Genomic DNA, 17,136 nt, shown 5'->3' on the forward strand with positions numbered 1-17,136 from the left:
GTTATGAAATTTTCACCATATCTTGCAATATATTTGTGTTTCTATTATCCATCCTCCTAACACCTAAAAAAAGCAAGATAACCATTTAAAAATACCCCTAATGGCCCTAAAGTCCTTAATTTCCCCACACCTTGGTAGATGAAATTTCCTCAAGCTTACTAAATTGGCTATCAAAGACTTTAGTCACTTCTTTAGTTTTCTTCTCAGGATTTGATTCTGTGACCTTTAACTAAATGATATCCTACAACTTTTTTGTCACTTTATTAAGAATTTATTGTATCCTATTTATGCTTTTGGTCTTCTCCATGATTTCACTGGTGGCTTTTATCTGACTGAATATGTCAATTTTAGGATCTCCAGTAGGTGTCAAAGGTGCACTTTGATATATCCCAAATTTTGACCTAGTTTTAATTTATTATAGCTATTGAATTGAATGGATTTTCTTTCATAATTGTTTGAAAAGGCTAGTTAAATATATTCGTTGTATTCATTATTTGTTTAACTATTTAATGATGATGGTCGTTATCCATTATTTATCATATAATGATGATAGTAGTTAGCAATTTCTTGGTTTTGAAATTATGGTTCATAATTAAATTCCTTGCTAATAGCTACATTAAATGTTATTATGGATTTATCATGGAACTTGTTATTATCATGGAAAATGTTGCACAGGTGATTGTAGGAGAAGATGAAGGGGAGAAACATTGCTAAATGGGATCAACAGAATGGGGTACTATCTTAGTCCACTTATCTAGTTGACAGGTATGACCTCTAACTATCTTGGTAAGGACCTAGTGACTTGTATAGCAGGGTACAATCATTTGGACACGCATAAGCTATTAGATAAACATTAAAAATATTAATGATTTTAACTTACTTAAAATGCATACCTTTAACTGATTATTGTTGACTTATCCATCATTTCATTGTAACACATATTTATGTATGTGCACATAGATATAGATATAAAGGTGACACCATAATATCATTTTTATACAAGATTCTATCTAATAATAATATAAGACATATAATATAATGCCATCTTATAAATACATCTATGTGTAAGTAGATAAATTTATTACAAATTATCCTTGATTTATAAACTTCAAATTATTTACCTTATTTCTTCAATTCTTTTCTTGAAACCAAAATGTACACTTGGAATATTATATCGGCATCCAAGAAGGTAGAACATTTTCTTTAAAAGTTATGGCTTCTTGGAAGCCTTTGAGAAATTGAATGCCTTTACATATATTTGGAAGTCAAGAGAAGTCAGATATGTATTTTTCCTCCACATGATTTTAGTCCTACATTTTCTTTCCATAGTTTTACTCCTGCATTTTATTTCCACAATTTTACTCCTTGTTTCTACGCCCTTGATGAAGGAAAAAATCAGACACATTCTGATATTGCATATGGATTGGTTTTGTGAGGAAGCCAGCTATTAAACATCAAGCCAAGGCTCACGTTTCTATATTATGTTAGACCAGGTTAAGTGGTCATTTGTTTTTTGACTAATACATCTTCATTCTTTCATTTTTGCATTATAAATTATAGCGAAAGGAAGTACATCCATGAGAAGTTTGCATTGTAATATGAAAGAGACTCATCTTTCCATATTGAGCAAAGAAAAATTGTCAAGTTGAGTCCAAACATCTTTCTTTTATTGATGTAAGTTAGAACCAAATTGTACTTCTGCAAGTCTTAGAATTGTTTCCTCAAGCCATAAAAGCTGACATATACTGAATATGTAATTAATCATACACTACCTTAGGATCAACAGATTGAGTTGGTTTATTCTGAGATTTAAACACCTGGGACTCACCCAACTGAATGGCCAAGGAAGTAGTGAAGAGGTGATAAAGGAATCTGCAACAACATGGAAAACTATATCAAAAATGATATAACAATAATATATTATTTTAAAAAGGGAAATCATTTAATAGCTCATGCATGTTCATACTTATTGTTCTTGTATTGTTGAGTTGAGTGGTAGCAACATACTTATCTCTCTTAATTAAGTTTGTTTCAGTTGATAGTTCTTTCTACATCACCTACAGATGAGGTAGCAACATGGTTGAATTGAAATCAATTTATTTCTAATTTTTTTTCCTAAGCCATCAACTCGGCTAATCTCCCTCGACCAAATAATAATTTATTATATGAATGAGAGCTTGAAGTTGCATTCTTGCTCAATGAATTAGCACAAGTCTTCAAATCTTCTTGTAATTGATCAATGGAGTGTTGATTCTCCTTGATAAAGAAATCAACATCACAAAGTTTTATATATAATGAATGAATAATCTACAAAGTTCCTTCCAAACTAGTTGTAAGGTTAGAAATCTCAACCTGTCTTATTTCTATTTTTGTTAAGACATGCTCCAAAAATTTATGCTCAAACTTTTTCTTAGACCATTTCATCATTTTCACATTGGTCTCTATATCCTCATTATTCACTTTCTCAATGATATGGACTAACTATTCCAAAATTTATTTTTTCCCATTTACATCATGGATATCAAAAGAATCTACAAAAATATCATTAATGTCATCGAGTACCTACTTCTTATTGAACTCTGCCTTTAGTTTTTCTTTCTTTGTCTTACGACTCACCAAAGCTTGTAGATTATGCATTTGTTCCAATGTCATATTGTTAGGTTCATACTTGGGCAATGTAATGACCTCGTCTAGACTCATTGTAGTCTCTAGAGATTCAAGAAAATTATTCATTATCTGTGATCATGGGGTGTTGTCACTTGGTAGTGATATTTGCAATTGTTTCCCCTTTGCACTCGGTCCAAGTGTCTATTGTTTAGTGTGCTCTTGTTGAGTTGATGTAACCTATTGAACAAGTCTAATAGTTAATGCATCAATGTGAACAACACTTGACAGTTGAATAAGAGCTTGGATAACCTCTTGCTCCTTAGCCTTCCCAATCTCTGCTGACTTAGATGGTTCTACCTTCTGATCTCCCTCTAAGGCATCCTAAGTAGATTGGTCTGCATCTTCTTTCTCTTCTCCTTGTCCATCAATTACATGTATAGACTTTGGTAGTACAATGATGGCCTTGCCTTGATGCTTGACACTCAAGTCTAGAATAAACATTGCTAATGTAACTTATATACCATCACTTGATGCACTATCCATCCATGGATAATCTTGAATTTTTAATAAAATTGGATTGGTGGATGGAAGAGAGGTGTCTGAGGTGTTTGTTTCTACATTTTTCAAATCTTCCTTAGTTAAGATATTCTAATTCTATGGTGATGAATCAAGAAAATCCTCTATAGTGATAACATCTTTTTGTTCACCTCCCTCTACTAACTTCCTCACTTGTTCTTCTAATCTCCTGAGCTCATCGTCAACTTCTTTGTTATCTAACTATATAACATCTCTTCACTCTTCCTCATTTTCTTCTTCGATCAATGGAAGTAGCAATCCAAATGCTTTTTTTTTCAACCTAATTTAACTTATTCTTTAAAATTCTAAATGCCCTTACTTTTGGCATGAATTTCTTATAAAAATCTCTTAGGGAAATAGACATATGTGTCTTCCCTAAGTCAAGCATTGTTTACAACAATGTAGTCTCCCTTATTTTCCTTTTAATGGATAATGCCCACTTCCATTTTGCATCTATTTTATTATCAAAATTCATAGGAATACCCTTTCCTAATTCTATAGGTGTGCATTTTATTTTTTTCATCATATCTATCATGGCCTTTTCAAATTTCTCCTGATCTTCCTTATGCAAAGAATCATATTTAATTTGCTTAAAGCTTGCTATGCCAGCCAAGTTCCTACTATTTTTACATACTTGATCAATTGTCATAAGAGGTTGTCTAGGTACAATTTGAAGCTTGCTCATATTATTAGACTCTATTTTCTCTCCTCCATCCTCCTCCTCATTAGGTGTGACAATCAATTCCTTCTTGTCCTCATTTGTGGACTCTACTCGATCTATTTTGAGTGTTTCCTCTTAACATAGATTTTCTTTATTTTAGCAATTAAGGGCTGAGTTACCTTGGATCTTGTTAATATCCTCCTCTTAGGCTCAGATTTAGGAGTTGTAATTGTCTTCTTTACATTTTTTTTTAGATCCTCCTTCACCTTAGGATCAAAAATTACAATTTTTTTTTTGTTTGGTTGCCTTGGGCTCAACAACAACTTGCTCTTTACCCTTTGATTCCTCATCTTCGTCTTATTCATCATTGGATTTTTTGTCTTCACCTTTTATCTCTATTATCTGAATAGGTTCTTTGCCAAGTTTTCATTCAAGATTTGCAATCATCTTTTTCCTTTTCCTATCCATCTTGGGCACTTTTGTTTGCATCACCATCCTAAGGTTGGATGACTCATAATTGCCAAAGGGATCAACATCTTTTTTTATTTCTTCAAACAAAAATGTAGTAACTACTGCAGTGATTTCATCCACATCTACTTTATATTGCATTGGTCTTAACCATGCAACTCTTAGTAACATTGCCCATGCATATGTGAAATCTTTATCTACCATGAAACAAACATCTTCATAGTAATGATCTACCATGGAGTATGGGATCCTCATTCTATTCTTCATTTTTCTCTTAAATCCATCAAAATAATTATCTATTATGGTCTCAACATTTTCACCCAGTTGTTCAAAGAAAACACTGATTTTCTTAGTGACCACTCTTGTCCCATCCCATACAACTATGCCTACCAGAGGAAATGAATTTTGCATGTAGAAAAATATATAGACTAGCAAAGTTATGAACTTAAACAAGACATTCTTGGCCTTCTGAATTGCTCCAAGATTTTTTGATAGTACTAGTTGTAGCTCGACTAGGTCATAACTATGATATTTCTTTACAATTTTGTTAGCTAGGTCCACAACAATGCATGGAATACTATTTAGCTGGCTTGACTTATATAGCTTGTGCATAATTATACACATTGAAAACTCAATAATAAGATCATCAATTCCATTAATAGTCATTCCTTGACCATTCCATTTGGCCATCATCTGATCCTCGATGACATTTTTCATTGCATATCTCATAGTCTTTTCTCTATCCAAGGTGGGATAACCAGTAACTTGGTGAATGATTTCTTTGTTTATCTTGATTGGTCCACTTTCCAAACACAATTTCATATCATGTACTCAGCTTAGTATGATCTTTATCCATCCTACTTTGAATACTCTAGGAAATGCTAGGGAAAGAGTAAGCCCTTTCTCAACAATAATTTTGTTTTCATATTTCAAGATTCCATTATAACATAGCTTGTCATAAGAAACTCATATTTTATAGTCTCTAATCATTGTAACCTTGCACATGTAACATGATTGAACATTGTGAACCATCAAGATCTAGATAGAATCGATGATAGGGCACCAAATGCATCTCTAGTCATTGCAATGTCAAGGTAGGTCTTAAATTTGGGTGGAGGACATTGGTAGTTCCTTACAATCCATGTGTTACTTTCCTTCAACATCTGTTTCCCAGATGCAAACAATGGCATTTCGAAACTAGGGTTTTAAAACTTCAACAATTTCAAAAATAACTTAATACTTCAAACCAACCTTACTTAGTTCTTCAAATTTTCCAATGGCATGCTGTGATTTGCTTTTTCTTTCACTAAAATCACCTTTAATCTCCTATGTGCACTAAAATCACTTGGTAAATAAAAATTAACTATAAAATTTTGATATATATACAATCAATCTCTCAAAATAGGTTTGGAATAAATCCAATGTACTAAAGTAGGGGCATTACAAATGTTTTTTCCTTCATGCATCATTATGATCACACTTCTTTCCTTCAAATAATTGGTCATCATATTACCTTGGTTTTTTATGAATGCTCAACTTATATGACATTACTCAATTGCCATAGGCAATAAGACTGATGCTCGACATTGATTATGCATTGAATTCTTTTGATCAATTCTTTTCTCAGATTTGTACTAGTGTATCTTTATTCATTCATATATGGAATTTCAATCACATTTCCTGTTAGGAATTGGAGTGTAATATATCATTCAAGTGTACAGTTCCAAACATACCTTCTTTTCTTAGTTAGAAGTGGTGTGATCACTTGATCCATTGGATTGGGTGATCTCATCTTTGTTTGATCCATTACCTTCAGCTTCTACTTTCTTTTTCTAGGTTTTACTCATCTCCTTCTTTAATTTTTCTAAGTCAACTTTTTATTTTCCTTTGATGTGTTCATTGCTTGGTGCTGGTGCTTGGGTTCTGCAATTCTTACTAGCATGTCCAACCCTTATGACAACTAAAGAAAACCAAGCTTCCATTTAACCATTTCTTGTAATTGCCTCTGAAATGTGTTCTAATGTAATTTTCTAGAATGTGACCATCCTCTCCACAATAGTGACAACTATACCATGTGTTGTAATCCCAATTGTAAGAGTTACCTTGCTTAGGTGCACATGCTTGCTTCTTAGATGTCCAGTTGGACTTTTCTTTTGATCTGCCTTCTTGAGTTCTATGTCCATGTTTCCAAAAAATGTAGTAATGACCTTCAAATCTAGGTGCAATAGGTGTATCACTTGCCTTTGATCGACATTCATGTCCTTGGTGTCCTTGTTTCTTACAAATAAAGAAATTACCACTAAACTTAGGTTTAGGGTTTCAGTCACCATTCTTTCTTTCGTAAATGTTTTCTATATTTCCTACTTTGCTACAATGATGACATGTAGGTTTTCCTTAAGGTTTTACATTTCTTTTCTCTCCACTCTTGGATGATTCACCTTCTTTAGCAGATGAAGAGTTCTTGATATGTCCTAGACTAGAAGTATCATTGGATGACCTTGGTGAACTCAACAGTTCTTCAAAGTATCTTATAACTTCACTAAGTTTATTCATTCTTTCAAAAGTTATTTCTCTGATCTTAACTCATTCCTCAGTGGGTCACTTTGTGATCTTAGATTTTTTATTTCCACATTCTTTCTACTCAGCTCTTGATTTACAAGTAACAATTGATTCATCATGTCCAAATAAATATTTAGTTAGCTTCTACACATTAGATGACCTTTCTTCAAGTCTAATAGCCATCTGACTCTTGTCTTCTTCAGTCACAATTTTGTCATCAACAATTAGGTCTATTAAAATCACTCTATGAAGAGTTCTCCCTTTATACACTGGTTATAATGTCTTAGTACTTGATCCTTCATTTACCATTTAATGAAAAATTATGGATCTCCTCTTCCCTTGTCTAAATTGATCTCCTTATCTGATTTAGTCCATTCTGCTCTTCATTGCTAGGTTTCTCTATTTGATCTTTTCATCAAACTTAGCCTTCCTTTCTATGTCCTTGACCATTTCATGCGTTCATGATGTTCCTTAAAACTCATAATTATTTAGGGCTTGGTTCCTTCTTAATAGACAATCATGGAAGGTTCTAGATCATAATCAACAATCCCAAATTTACCCTTTTTTTGCTTAGTCCCTCTGATTTTTTAATTGGTTACTCTACCTTCCTTGGGATTGATGTCCTCTAACAAGATACGTAATTAGTTCCTTAGCTATCTCTATAACCCAAAAATATCATATAGAAGTTGACCAAAATTATTTACATAAGTGTTTGTGCCATTACAAACACATATGTCAAAACTAGTTTACTTAGCAATTGAATATCCTGGCGTTTAGTGATAACTAATATTCATGCTGTCCCTTGCCTTCTATAGGCTTGACATGTACTGACTCACTCAACATAAATTAACTTTATATAGCTCAGTCTCTATATGTTTCACTCAACATATATTGTGACTCAGTCTACAATGGGGTGCTTAATAACCTTTGACTTTTTTGACATGTAGGGAAAATATAGACAAAGTCCATGTAGCTCAACCTTCATTGAATGGCTCGGTTGTAGTGATGACCGACCAACCCTACCTAGGAAATGACTAAGTGTTAGGCACTAATAGGCAATAAGGCTTATAAACCAACACCAACTGGTTTTTAATATTCCATGCTAAATCTATTCAATATCTCCTTGATATACTTGGATTGAGTTATGTATATACCATCTTTCACATGTTGAACTTGCAATCTAATAAATAATATGATTGCTCCAAACATATGTAATTAAAATTATGACTCCTATTCTAGCAACATGTTCGCATGTCTCATTGGAGTCAATTCCTTCGTATGCATATATTTAGCATACCAACCTTTCTTTATTCCTTGTTACTTCTCTATTTTCATTCAACTTGTTTCTAAAAATTAATTTTGTGCCAATACAATTCTTATCCTTGGGTCTCATTACCAGTGTCCATGTGTTCTTCTCTATTTGTCCAATCAGTTTATTCATAGCATTGATTGAATTTTTATTCTCAACTGCATTTTTTACTATTCTAGGATCAAATTCATAAATCTAACATGTATTGTTTCTCAAGTTACTTCTTGTCATGATTTCAACATCCTTGTCTCCAAGAATCTAGTTCAATGAATGATTCCTTCTTACATAATTTGCTAATACTAGCTTAGTTATCTATTGTTTAGTATTTTCTCTACCTAGTGAAGGTTCAACATGTTGCTCAATTGTAACTTGTTGTTTCTTAGGTATCATGTGTTGTCACTTGGTTACTTCTAACTATTGCTCAAGTAGGGTACCCAATGAACCTTCCTGGACATATACAAATCTCTAATAATATTTAGGTTTTTTCTTATTTTCTTCATCATTCTTTTCTACAAACTCATCAATTCTCACATTTGCACTTCCTAACATTTTTCTAGTAATTTTGTTCAAGTATTTATATGCTTTTCTTCTACTGAAATGGCCTAGTAATATACCTTCATCACTTTCTGAATCAAAATTTCCATTTCTATCATCTTTTAGAATATAGCACCTACTTCCAAAGATTGTGAAATAACTAACATTTGGTGTATGTCCATACTAGAGTTCATAAGGTAATTTTTTTTGTAGCTTTCTTTAGTTGTACTTGATTTAGTGTATAAAAAGTAGCATTGATAACTTCTCTCTAGAATATTTGTGCAACCTCCTTCTCAATCAACAGTGTTCTAGCATAATCAACAATATATATGTTCCTCCTTTGAACAATTCCATTCCCATTTCTAAAGATAGTAAAATCATTGGACATGAATTCTCCTCCTCTATTAGATCTCAAACATTTCAATGACTTACATATTTCTATCTCAACTACCATTTGAATATTTGAAATGCATCAGATTTTTTTTCAAAACATCACAAATATCATTCCTGAATAGTAATCAACAAATAATATGAAATATCTATCACCACAATAACATTGAACTTTCATAGGACCACAAAGATCTGTATGAACCAACTCTATCACATCATTATAAGAATATGCTATTCTCTTAAAACTTGACTTGGTTATTTTACCAATCTGACATTGCTTACACATCACTTTATTAGGTTTTTTAAAGCTCGGTAAACCTCACACATTTCTTCCTACTAACCTTGATTATATTGTTAAAATTAAAATGACATAACCTTTTATGTTAAATCCATATATCTTCAATGATTACAATCAAACATGTATCCTCAATAGAATCTAGGTAGAACAAGTTACCTCTTGTTTATCCTCTAGTACCAATCAAGTTTCCAACATCATCATAGATTTTCATATTTTTATTTTGAAAATCTAGTTAGCGACTTGAGTTATTGAACCGTGCCACACTAAATAGATTATATTCTAGTTGTTGCACATGATAAGTATTTTCACATCTAATCTTCTCATTTAGCATAATAATTTTATTTTCTTTCACAAGACATGGAACATCATTTCCAATTTTGATAGTTTTTTCATCATAATGTTCAAACCTATCAATCTCACCAATCATATGACATGAACAACCACTATCAATAATCCATGTATCATTCTTGCTAGCATGTGAAATAAGAGGCTTTTCATGTTCATACCTTTCATCATTAGAATAATCTTTTATTGCAACATACACAACTTCTTCAACATCAACTTGATTAGAAATTTCATGCACAGTGTCCTATTCCTCTACTATGAACAAGATTTCTTTCCTTTGTCCTTGTAGTCTCTATTTATACAATATTTTTTCTCCCTTTTGTCACTTCTTTCATTTTTATTCATGTCAGAACATCTATTTGTAATGTGATCAACTTTATTACATTTAACACATATCAAAGGTAGTTTACCTTTATACTTTCCTTTTCCACTTAGTAATATCCTTGCCAATAGTCACTCAATCTAATCTAGATCTTTATCCTCTGATTCATAGTCACTTTCATCTTAAATTCTATGTGAACTCTTTTCTTTTCTTGAACTACCAATGAGTAGTGATGACCTAAAATACATTTTAATCTTAGACAAACAATTATCAAAGTTATTCAACTAAAATATAGTCAATATACCAACCAAAACATCAAGCTTAATCCTATTATCAAGTATAGATCTCAATTCTTGAATCATAAATACTCTACTAGCATAGATAGGTAATAGAGACATAAGAACTTTGCTTACCAAAACTTTTTCACTTATGGTTCCTCCAGCTCCTTTGATAGCATTAATCTTCTTGAATTCTCATATCATCAAACATTTCTCTGAAAATTTCAGCTTTCACTGTCAATACATTCTAATATCCTCCATGCACTAGTGTAAGTTTGTCCCACATTTACTTTGTAGTATAATAGTCTTTGATAATATCAAATTCAACATCATTCAAGAAAGAAGCAATCTCTATCACGAGGGAGTTGTGTTCTTTCTTTTCTCTCCTCTGCACAACTTTCATAGGTCCATGGGGTGATAGTGTGTATTGATCATCTAGGTAATGCAATGTAGAGTCTCCAATTCTAAATAGATACAATATCATCTGAATTTTTCATAATGAGAAGTTCTCCTTATTCAAATTTGGTACCTCTCTCTTATACATCTTTGAACCTTTACCTTAATTCTTTCAAACATTTTCCTCTAAGCACTAAAGCTCTGATACCAATTGTTAGATAAATAAGAGGGGGGGTCAATCAATAGGTACTTTCAAACATTTCACCATACTCATAAAACTTTAACTTATTAGGAAATCAAGTTGAAAAACTCATAAACTTCATCAACCTTAAACTAGTAGAAAAAATTGTAGTTCCTAATGAGTATCAGGTTCATTAACTGACTTACAATAATCTAATAATTTAACATGCATAAAGAAAATAACATGCAAAACATTCATCCACAAATTGACATAAGTATTTTTACCATGGAAACCAAACAAGGGTTAAAACCACCTGGAATAGTCACCCAAAATAATTTCACTCTTCTAAAGTGAGTTAGGTTAAGAGCTGATTCTAGTGAAGGTTACAAGCACATTGCTAGGTGTGACCCTGTTAGGGGACTTTCACCAAACATCATCTAGAGCTTATCACCCTTCATTGAGTGGTTTATTTAAAGGTATTAAAAATATTAAATGGAATGTCACGAAACAAATGGGTTTATCAATAAAGACTTTTAAGTCCACTCAATTAAAATATTTTCTTCTAGAATGGTTAGCGAGTAACAATAAAATAATCTATTTGAAATAACAACTACCTTTGTTTAATAAAGTCTCCATTCTGTACGTCACTTTCCTTCATTGACTAGCCATTACAATATCATCATCACTCCTCTCCACTTTGCACTTTTAATCTACTCGGTATGATCAATTCATTCAACAACTTTATCACCACCTAATCAACAAAATAACTAGCAACATTTGCCTGCTGGTCTCTTCCTTATATAGATAGATTTTTGTCACTTCAGCTCCTTCACAGATTTTGTCACTTAATCACAATCGTTGATCAATCTTCCTAGCTTAGATAAATTGAATCTAGACACTCAAGAAATGTTTTAGCCTTGAACTTTGTGCATTCCCTTGGATCACTAAACATGCCTCAAATCTTCACCATAGATTATGCCTTCTTTATCCCAACCGCTGATATTGCTAACTAACTTTTACCTTATCTTAGAATATTCTAGAATAATCTAGATTGTCTCTCTATGTCATCCTTTACTCAATATTTCACTTACTAGTCATCTTTTACTGAACTGTGTTCAAGCTTCACCAAACACCACTTTACTTAGTCAATACTACATTTGGCAATCTATTCTCTTTCTCGGTTAACATTGACGTCTTACTTAACCTTTTGACTTCATTTACTAACCAACATTTCTAGCTCAATGTACCTTACTAATTATTTCTCTTTTCTCTTTGCAACGTCATTCCTTTCTTTACTGACTGAAATAACTTGCTTGTACATCATCTTAACTATTCATAAGATCATGTAAAACAATCAAATCAATAGTATCTTGCCACATACCAATTCATCGATCATCTAGTTAATATCAAATGCTCAACATCACTTCATCATCTGAACTTCTAATTTTATTGCAACTTACATAAATTAGTAGAGTCAAACAAGTTGACATCGATGACATAATAACAAGTGATCTAACTCTTATGCATGCAATCCATGGCTTTGTTCTGATCTTGTTAATCATTAACATCTCTTATATCTAACAATCCCTCCCTTTTATTTATCAGCACTAGTTATGTACAATAATGGTATTAATTCATCAATTTTGTCAAACATCTTGTTGCATTCTTCTCTCCTATAGCTTCATAGGATTTGTGAACTCTTTAGTTTGGATTGGGTGTTTCTTGTGAGTACTATCTTGTTGTTATAATTGTTTTATCTTTGTTCATCACTTCCTTAAGATGCCAAAATAAGAACTTATTTTTCCATTTCATGGAGGAATACATGGTTCCAATATTTTTATGTTTTTTTTAAAATTTCAAGCACAACATTTATAGTATACAAGCATAGCACAAATTTCTAGGGTCTCTCCCTTTTTACATTTCCTAGATTGGTGACTAGCATGCCACACACACTTTCTAGACCATTTGGCCTATCTTGACACATACATAATCTATCTTCATGATATAGGAGTAATATATCACAAGGGTGTGCATATATAAATGCACCAAAAGTTTCAAGTATTGAAGGATTGACTATTAGACTCACAAACCCGCTAAGACCATTTGATCTTGCCCTTTTGTTTTTTCTACAAGATTGACTACTAAGCACACAAACCTGCTACACTATTCAATCCTATTCACTTAGTGTGGTTCACAATAAGGAACACAAACCTTAATGGATGAGTTGACCTCTCTCTTTTCTAAATAAAACATCTCTTGTTATGATTTTGGATATGATAAAGACTCAAGTCTAGTAGGGGTTTGGTAGTTTATTTGTCTCCTTAGTCATGATACAACTAGTTTTTATTTTGATCTACTTTATCATGTGATGTAGGAGCATCCTGGGTGTAATAGAAATCTTGCATCATGCAAAAATATTTTATTTTCAGTCTTTTCTATTTTAATAAGCACCAGTAGACAGGGGGTTGTTATTTCTAGGAGCTTGTTATTTTTAGTAAGTTTGTCATATGAGCTCAGAATGTTCTCATTTTCTATAGGAAGGTTCAATTTAGAGTTGTAAGCCTATCATAAAAATCTCATTGCTCAAGTATAAGTATCAAAGAATTTATTATAGATTTTTAATGGAAAATTTGCAAAAAAATCTTTATGCTCACTGTTGAATGCCTTAGAGTGCTTAGATGATGTCCAAAAACTTGACATAAGGGCATTTGCACAATTTCAAGTCTATAAATCATGAGCTGGTGTTTCTGAAAAGTGGTTATAATATCCAATCAGAGCAATGGTTTGTGAGTTATGGCCTTTCAAAGTTGGAATACCCAAAATATCTAAAATAATTTTCAAAGATGTATTTGGCCGGCTTTATATGTATTGTTAGGGTCTATCAGCCCTAGGTATTAAATTTCAATGTCTAGAACCTCACTGAGCAGCATAAAATTGTCTATTTAAGAAAGCCGTAAAAATTGTTTATAACAACTCTGGGTCTAGTTCACAACATTGTCTTGCAGATTGCTATAATGAAGGCACCCATGTGGAATAGCATATTGTACTTGTGAATTTTATAATTTCACATTTGCAGCACAAATAAGAAGTCCATATTTTATTCTCACATTTGTTGTTGTTTCTTTGTTTCTATTATGAGTTAATGGTATTAAGAGGAGCATGCTTCATCAAGCAGTATCAGAGCTAGAGTTCTTAAGTGTGTGGATAGATCATCAACTATGAGGCAGTTCACACCAAGACTATGGTTTGGGTTGAGTATGTAGATAGATCACTAATTGTGAGGTAGTTTGCACTAGGGCTTTACCGAAAGCACAAAAATGCCTCCATGAAGAAAGCATGGCGAAAGAGCTATAGGTGTTACACCTGAGGGCTTTAGAGCCCTCCAAATGCAAATGCGAGCATTGGAAGAACAAATTCATAGAGGAATGAACCTTCCTATAAGAGATGAATGTGAGGATGAGGATGAAGTAGAAGAAAATATTGAAGTAGAGACAGTTCTAAACCCAAAAGAAGAGAGGTTTTTTAGGGTCATCTCTAAGATTGGAAAAAGACCTAAGTTTGAGGTTCCCACATTTTTGGGAAATCTTAACCTAGAGGAGCTGATCGATTGGATCAATGAACTAGAGGAGTACTTTGAGTATAAAGATATTGATGATCCTAATAGGGTGAAGTTTGTGAAGGAAAAATTGAAGGTACATGCAAAGATCTGGTGGTAGGAGGTTCAGTTAGATCAAAATAGAAAGGGAAAGGACAAAATCACTAGATGGGATTTGATGATAGCTAAACTAAAGCAACAATTCATTCTTGAGGATTATGATCTTGATTTGTTGAGAAGATACAATGGTTGAAGCAAGCAGGAAAATCTGTTCAAGAGTATACCAAAGAGTTCTACCGAGTTCTCATTAGAACCAGTCATGCAAAAGCTGATAATGACAAAGTGGCCTACTATTTTAATGGGTTAAGGCCAAGCACTTAGGATGAGATGAGTCTAGATTGGATGAACAGTATTGAGGAAGTATACTAGTTTACCCTAAGAGTTAAGAAAAAATTAAGCAAGAAATTTGACAACAAGAATAGTGGAAGAGGTCATGGTGGAAGATTTGGCAGATGATCTTATAGTGGTCATAATGATGATTAGAAGAATAAGGATGAGGCTAGAAGTAGTAGTTAGAACTAGAGTGGAAACAATTCCAATCATTTCCATGATAAAAAAATAGAGTTCAGAGAGGAAGAGGTAGAGGAGGCTTCCATGGGAAATGTTTTCACTGCAAAGAAAAAGGGCATAGAGCATTTGAATGTACCTAATACCAATGAAGGACAAACCAAAGAATAGAAGGCTTGGCTAGAGTTGTACATGTTGATGAAGATGCCAAATCCTCACATTCTAAAGATTTTGAAAGAAGAGAAATCCTAGTTAATAGAAGAGTCCTACTGAGTGGTGAGAGTGAACCTGATCAAAGAAGGAGTCTTTTTTGCACAAGGTGCAAATGTGAAGATAAGTGTTGTGATGTGATCATTGAAAATGGGAGTATTGACAATCTGGTGTCAAAAATGATGGTCACCAAGTTGAATCTGAAGAGACAAAAACACTCATGTCCATACCGTATTTATAAAATGACCACAAGGTCATTGGTCAATGGGCAGTGCTCTGTGAAGTTCAAGATTGGAAGCTACTAGGATGAGGTACTTTGTGATATCATACCTATGGACATATGTCATATGTTGCTAGGTAGGTCATGATAGTTTGATAGGCATGTTGTACATGATGGAAGCAAATACCTACACTCTGACCAAGGATGAGTGAAACATAAGTTGAAGTCATTGAAGGAGAAAGAATAAAAAGCATGTAGTGCTATTAGAATATGTTTTATTGATGGAAAAGGGTTTTTCAAAGGTATGAAGCACAAGCATATGTGTTTTTCTATAATTCCAAGAGATAGTAAAGAAGAAGTAGAGGTGGTACCTATAGAAGTTGCAGATATGTTGGTAGTGTTTTCTAATATTGTATCAGATAATGTACCAAGTGGTAGGAGTGATAAGTAAAGCTTGACCATAGGTAGTGGCACTGCCACCCAAAATCAAGCTTCGGCTCAGGTGCCTCTAGTTTGGGAAGCCATGAATATGAGACACCCATGTGGAGCATACGCATGAGGTTCATCATGTCAACACTCAAAGATGGTAGAGTAGCTCTTCAAACCAATATGGAAAAGCACTAGACACATGTGGATAGCAAAACAAGACAAAGGTTTGGCAGATTGCCAAATAAGATTGTGGCATGTAAAAGAACTCAAGAACCCATGGATGCTAATTAGGGGGGAATAACAATTTCAGGAAGGATCATGGGCATCTCAAAGTTGGTATACATATAGAGACAATAGAGCAATGAACATCATAAGAGCCACAAGATAACCTCCGAAGGTTTGGTGAAATATTTTCCCAAACATGCTTGGGATGGTGGAACTAGTTTTTGATGCAAAATGTACAACTAAGAAGCTTAAAATGGGCTTCCCACTCTTCAAATAAACCAACTAGATATCAAATATTCAACCTACATACAAGGTTTTAGCATACTTCAATCCTCCAATGGATCAAAGAAATAGTCTTGCCCACTTTATGGGTTTTGTACCAATCTCCCACAACTAGGTCAATACTAGAAAAACACCCTAGAAGTTTGTCCCAAGGGTTCTAAGATGTTAAAATGATCTTAGAAAACCTATTTACTATATACTACACCATTGGTTTGAATCATACACTTGCACAAAGCCTCAAACCCCAATCTAGGCCGGTAGCCCCATGAGCCCCTTTTAGCCCTCCTAAAATAACTTTTTGGATCTAACTTCACAATGTTTCAAAAAAGACCCAAAAAAATTAGGTTTTCTAATACACATTTCAAACTTTCTTCAAACCCCAAAGCACCAAGTTCTAGCCCCACTCTAGCATTCCCTTCCCTTCACAAAGTAGCATGGACCTAAGTGATCAAGTTAGGATTGGCTTACAAAGTAGCCAGTAGGAAATGGGATCATAGAAATGAAATCAATAATTAGGAATGAAAAAAAACACTAAAGTAAATTATTAACAAATTCTCAACCCTTCACCAAGTCCCAAACTCCTACCATTAACAATTCAACACACTACAAGAGGTCAAACCCTTCATGACACTTGACCTAGGGCTTGGTTGGAAAAATCACAAAACACATCCTCTAGTTTTGGAA

Source organism: Cupressus sempervirens, chromosome 10, assembly GCF_028749045.1.
Source record: "Cupressus sempervirens isolate cs-2001-9-10 chromosome 10, ASM2874904v1, whole genome shotgun sequence".
Lineage (NCBI taxonomy): Eukaryota > Viridiplantae > Streptophyta > Pinopsida > Cupressales > Cupressaceae > Cupressus > Cupressus sempervirens.